Source organism: Bidens hawaiensis, unplaced genomic scaffold (genome assembly GCF_021521415.1).
Source record: "Bidens hawaiensis isolate Kalapana, Puna unplaced genomic scaffold, B.hawaiensis_p1.1 tig00037602_1, whole genome shotgun sequence".
NCBI classification, from domain to species: domain Eukaryota; kingdom Viridiplantae; phylum Streptophyta; class Magnoliopsida; order Asterales; family Asteraceae; genus Bidens; species Bidens hawaiensis.
The window spans coordinates 85,867-92,284 of NW_027505492.1; the positions used below are offsets into that span (position 1 = coordinate 85,867).

At 34.4% G+C, this 6,418-nt stretch overlaps 1 pseudogene across 1 annotated transcript; it reads right to left on the reverse strand.

Moving 5' to 3' along the window:
* On the reverse strand, positions 1–4,425 carry LOC143613508 (ubiquitin carboxyl-terminal hydrolase 5-like; annotated as a pseudogene). The gene is made up of 9 exons (XR_013150130.1): positions 4,320–4,425; positions 2,869–3,117; positions 2,641–2,776; positions 2,458–2,568; positions 1,924–2,259; positions 1,694–1,834; positions 961–1,135; positions 235–491; positions 1–153 (listed from the first exon to the last, which is right to left on the reverse strand). The product of XR_013150130.1 is annotated as a ubiquitin carboxyl-terminal hydrolase 5-like (transcript).
* Positions 4,426–6,418: the final 1,993 nt, after the last annotated feature.

Sequence of the window (6,418 nt, forward strand, 5' to 3'; positions counted from 1 at the left end):
TTACAGCTCTTGGCGGCGGTGAATCAACTGAAGAAACTTAGTGTTTTTCATGGATTTGGGGATCTTGTAAGCACTAAGATGGAAATCATCTTTTATGGAAGATAATGACATGAGAGGATCTTCTAGAAACCGCTCAATCAAGTGGTCTCGTATCTGCAAACACCAAAACTTAATCTAATCAAAACCTATCTCCAAAAACAAGAACCAATGATTGTTTAATGTTAAATTGTTCACCTCGGCTAAAAAAAGCTTTTCATTTTGCTTTATACCACAAGCACTGCCAACTGCTTTAACTAAGTCCCTACAGCATCCCTGTTTTGGCACGGTTACCGTGCAAGTAACAGGCACACTACTTCCATCACAACTGAAAACTGTCACCGTCATTGTGCGGGTTGTGGTTGATTGAAACGGTAATGATAGATACATGAATGGGTCAAATGTAACTGAAATCTTCTCACATACAGGACAAACCAAAGTTGACTTATATTGTCCTTGTTACATGCATACACAAACAATTAGGATATAATAAATAACAACAACAATAATAATAATAATAACAATAACAATAACAATAATAAGTCCTATGCATTTAATGTCGGCGATATATCAGTGGGGTATCGGTGATATATCGGTTATCGGTCCCCAAGCAAAATATCGGTTAGAATACTGGTACCGACTCGAAGATTTCATGGCTTACGATTAAATCATGTTTCAAATATTACAGTTCTGAGTTTTGACTTTTGATATCACCACTAATATTATATATGTTTACGTTTTACACATGTATTATGTATGTAAGTGTGTGTGTGTATAAATTCTGGATGATATTAAAATTGCTGATATCCCACCGCGATAATCGATATATCAAATATCGCTCCTTGACCGATATTCAATTTTTTTATCGCATTAACCGCATATAATAAGTTATCAAGTCACAAATTAAGCACCTTAGCAGATGACTTACTTGACAAACATCAACAATTATTGAATTGTTACGGGTGATGTGATTTGCCCAGTACTCATCAGCAACTTCTTCATCTGGACGACCGTCAGCATCTCATGACTTGATATACGGTTTGTGTTTAACGCGGTTCAGATCTTCATGAAGTCCATCAAGCAAAAAGGCCAAAAGCTCCTAAAAAGTAAAAACCATATTTTTCATTTAGCAAATAACTCAGCCTTATATTTCATTAGACCTGTAAATGAACTAAACGTTCAGTGAACCGTTGGTAAACTATTCAGCAGGAAGTTCGTTTATTTACTAAACAAACAAGCATTGAAGCATGAACAATTTTTGTGTCCGTTTAGTTCAATGAACGAACATGAACACATGTCTAGTTCATGAACGTTCATTCATTAAAGCTTATTTATGTTCAATCGTTTGCATTCATTAATGTTAGTTTACGTGTGTTTAAGTCTGTTAACATAACTCAGTTAAATTTCTTAGTCCTGCTACAACTTAGTCTAGTTTCATTATTTTTTAAATGTTTAATTTTAATTGGTATTCACTCGGTCCTGTTTGTTCATCTATGTTTATCTATGTTCATTCGTACACCGTCCGTTTATACTATTAACAAGCGAACATAAACAAACACAAACACACTCACTTTCTTAACAAACACGAAAAAGAAAACACCGCTAGTTTTATTGTTTGTATTCAATCATTTGTTTGGTTAAAGTTAAACGAACGAACCTGAGAATCATGCTGACTGTATCCACTAAATTGAGGTGCAAAACGAGCAAGCTTTGCTTTAAACTGCTTTGGAGCAAATGGGGTCTTTCCCGGCGCCCACAACTTCCTAAGCAAGTCACCAAATGCTACAGCTAGCTCACCCTACATACCATGTTACATTTGAGCCATTAAACACAAAACTGAATCGACCCGTTTTAACATAAATCTGTTGTAACTTGTAACTAACTTACCACCATCCCGAGAGGGTTATTCCGGTTAATCTCTTTATAATAATCTTCACGGAAATATTTGGCAAATTCAGGGGTATGAACGAGACACTGTATAGCACTGTTCATAAAACACGTGTTTCCAAAATTAAGCAATCCAGTTAAACCAGCAGACGAGCCACGTGTGCTAACACCAACAGACACAGGTGTTTTAGGATCTTCTGATTCTTTAATTCTAGAAGACACACTTTGAACCTTGCTTCCAGAAGCTTCTAGAAGTGCTGACGTGTGGCTTTTAGTAAAACCGTTCTCTTGAATATCTCTTGTGATACCACCATCATCATTCACTTCCACCAAGATCTGTGTTCGCATATAAAATTGGTTTTGAGTTTCTTTTTTATATTATTGTACATGTTTGACATATTTGACAAATAAAGTAACTCACGTCCTGATCTGTTTGAATGTTGGCATCATCTAAAGTTTTATCCAAGTTATTCATTAAAGCATGCTTTCTGTGACTAAAGTAGTCCCAAATGCTGACCTGGCAATTATACACACATTTATCACGAAAAGCTCATTTGAAGTGAATATTATAAGTAACTTCTTTATTTTTTCAGAATTAAGCTCGAAAATTTCGCAGGCCTTTTTTTGTAGCGCTCCGATTGTTTCCTGCTCACAATAATTCAAAGCTTATAATGTCAATTATGTACATATTTATCATATAAGAAACAAAAATTGTACCTTTTTGCTTATTCGAATGGTACATTGATCAGCTTTTGGCATCAAATGTAAATATAGGCGCAAAGGGTAAACTTCCACATACAGTGCTTCGCCACAACTTATTACTTTTCGTGACAATCTAGGTCCACCTCCATACCTATGAATATAAATTATAACGTATTTATTATACAGAGCTTCATTAATGATTATACAATTTGTAAATAGACGAGAATGGAAGGGAATAATAACCATGCGTATAACTCATTCCAGGTTGCTTCGGGAAGCAATATGTATTGAGCGCCTTCTTGAAGGATATCACGGAGGTCAATACCCATTGTTGAATTAACAGATGCTGATTCATTAATTAAATCGGAATTATCGATGCTTGATGGCCTTACTAGAGTACTTGTATTGTTTAAATCTTGATGATCTGGAGATGATCCCTCGTTTGTACTAGTTTTCTTGTTAGAAGTATACTCCCTCCATTTTTCCCACCATCTGCCAGAAGAAAATTTGAATTCTAGCTTAAAAGTTATCGAGGAAAGTAAACTCAAGTTCAATTTAATATTTACATGCATATATGTACATCCATACATATTACAAACATGTATACGTGAATTAAGTAGAAACGTGGATTGAGTAATCTAATAAGCACATTAATTACAAATATCATGATGATTCAATGAATGCGTCGATTATTGACTAAATGTTTCAGTTTTGTGTTTCTAATGTGGGCTTAATTTACTGCTTGCGAACCAAGTCGAATTCATCTCAAATAAAAAAAAAACTGTGTTTTGCTGGCTTTACGTGTCTAGGGTTTTTAACCAAATTCTCATTAATCAAAATTGTTTTCCTTAAATCTCATTTTCTGTTCGGGACTACGGGCAACTTAAAACTTAATCACTAATGTGTCACGTACTCACGTGCAACCTTATAAAATGTATTTACTATTGCATTCAACTAGAGAATCCATCTACATTGATTTCACTGAACAAAACACTATTTTTCTTAAAACTACTAACTTGAACTATGGAATAAAAAGATAAGACTGAAGTTCTGTCTCTGAATTAAAGCTCCTAAACTTCACTTCACAGACTTTTGAAGAAGGATGCTCCATCCTCAAATCAGAAGTTGTGGAAAGCTTTTGAACTTTCCCATACTTCGTCTCTAGCTGCATGAAGGATTTAAACTCACCGGCATATACTTGGTCACCAGCTGAGGTGGCTAACGGCTTAATGTTCACGTGTAACATTCTAGAAGATCTGACACAAAATCTATGCACACAAGCTTGCCGCATCACATCAGATCATTTTTACGAAGATAAATATTATTAAACATGATTTTTTTGTGGAAAACTTTAAATCTTACGTTCTACTAGAGATTCCATCTACATTGATTTCACAGAACAAAACGCTAGTTTATTTTTATAAAATTCATAAGTGCATCTATGTAACGTGACCTAATTGCAGAGAGTAATTGTTAGATTAAGTGGATAGATGGGATCTCAAATAATAATAGCATGTTTGTCTATGACAATAATAAGTAAACCCTAACTGCAGACTGAAACTCAAATTCAAAAGATAAAAGCCCTAATTTGATTCAAACATCAAATCAGATAAAAACTGGTAGGAAATGAAAATAACTGTACATTCTGGAAACAAAACCTAGAAATGACAGATAGATAGGCATTTGATTATTACCGTAAACTAATTAAACAAAATGTGTCGCCGTAGTAGCCTTGGCAGCCTCGTAGCTGGCTCTGATGGTTTGCCACTCTTCTTCCGGTGAAACTGATTCATCCGCCATGCTTTCTTTCTCACTCTGCAAAAGAGGGGGTTTGAGGTTCAAGGGGAGGGATGGATGGATGATGAAAGAAAGAAAGAAAGAAAATGTAGGACTAATCCGCGATTGCTTGGCTGCACCGCTGCTGTTCCAATCACTTCCAGGTTTGTTTTGCAACCAATATTCTTCAATTGTTTAATTTTCTTCACCATGTACTGTTATATAAATATTCACTTTTGTTAAATTGATGCCATCTTTTTGATTTTGTTTATTGTTTTATATATGAAATTGTCTAGAGATATTTTTCATCACTGTTGTATACTTGTGTTGCATGTGTTAGAAATTGTTTATTGTTAAATTGTATACTTGTTTATTGTTAAATTGATGCATGTGTTAGAAATATTTTTCGTCACTGTTGTATACTTGTATTGCATGAAACTTGATAATCAAAATGTATTTATATATTATGTTGTGTTGCATGAAAATTGAAAAGTTAGTATAATATATTAATATGCAACTCATGTATTCAATATGTTACATTCACCTACTTTAATTTAACATATTGTTTCTGTTAAGGTATGTTGATGAATGATGATGGCCTTTTAAATTCATGAGTTATGACATTTGTTTTTCTTTTGATATTGTTAGATCTTTATATTAATGAAACAAGGAGCTAAAAAAAAGACTTAGTTCAATGCAAGGCTTAACATCAAACTCAAAGCAACAAGAAGGTCAAAATCAATCATCTCAATCTGCACAAGATTACATTAATCTTGATAGGGATAAGAACCCTGGTGCAACTCATAATCAAAATGTTAATGAGGCTGCAAGTGCAGAACCCAATGACAAAGATGATGTCTCACTTAAGTGTAAACGTACAAGGAAAGCAAAAGTATGGGAGGATATTGAAGAAGTGACTCTTCCCGATGGGACGGAAAAAGTCAAATGCATTCATTGCAAAATACTTTTGTCTGTAAGAACAGGCAAGCCTACATCAACATGGGCAAGACACATGGAGAGTTGCATAAACGAAAGCAATTTTTAAGAACTCAACAGTTGCTAACTTTCAGCCAATTGATGCAGATCCGGGTTTAAATAAGTCGTTTCCTTTTATTGCACCTAATGCAAAGTATCATGCTAACAAAATGAGGGAATCAATAGCACACTGGATAATGACAACCGAGCAACCGTTTAGCATTGTTGAAGATGGCATGTTCGTATACATGATGAAGATGTCAAATCCAATGTTTGAGAAGGTAAGTAGGACCACAATAACGGCAGATTATTTTAAGGTATACGAGCACGAAAAGAAAAAATTGAAAGCTTATGTGAAAGAAGCTTCAAATATTAGTTTGACAACTGATTGGTGGAAGTAATCTCACCAAAAAATTGAGTACATGGTCATCACCGGACACTTCATTTATCAGAACTGGAGGTATGATGAACACCTATATATCTTTTTTTTTCTTTCTTTCATAATGTTATATGTATATATTCTTTGATTTATTTATTTTATTAATTCAAACTTTAGAAATTATACATCATAGATTGCAGAAACGTGTGTTAAGTTTTGTGCATGTACCTCCTCCTCGCACCGGTCTTGATATTACAGATGGCATTTATAAATGTTTAAAGGAGTGGGGAATTGAGAAAAAGATCTTCTCTATTTCTGTGGATAATGCTTCATATAATGACAGGGCAGTGAATACTTTAAGAACTTTGATAGAGTTAAGAAACTTCCTTGTGGTGGAAGGTTATTTCATGTCCAGTGTTGCGCGCATATCTTAAATTTGCTAGTTAAAGATGGTCTTTCAAAGATTGATTTCGTCATTGAAGAGGTTCGTGAAGCTGTGAAATATATAAATCATTCGGAGGCAAGGCGTCAGACATTTTCAACTGTTGCACATCAACTTCAAGTGCGTGATAAAAAGTTATTGATTAATGTTCCGACGAGATGGAATTCCACATATGATATGTTATCTCTTGCTATGAAGTTTAAAGATGTTTTTCCAATGTA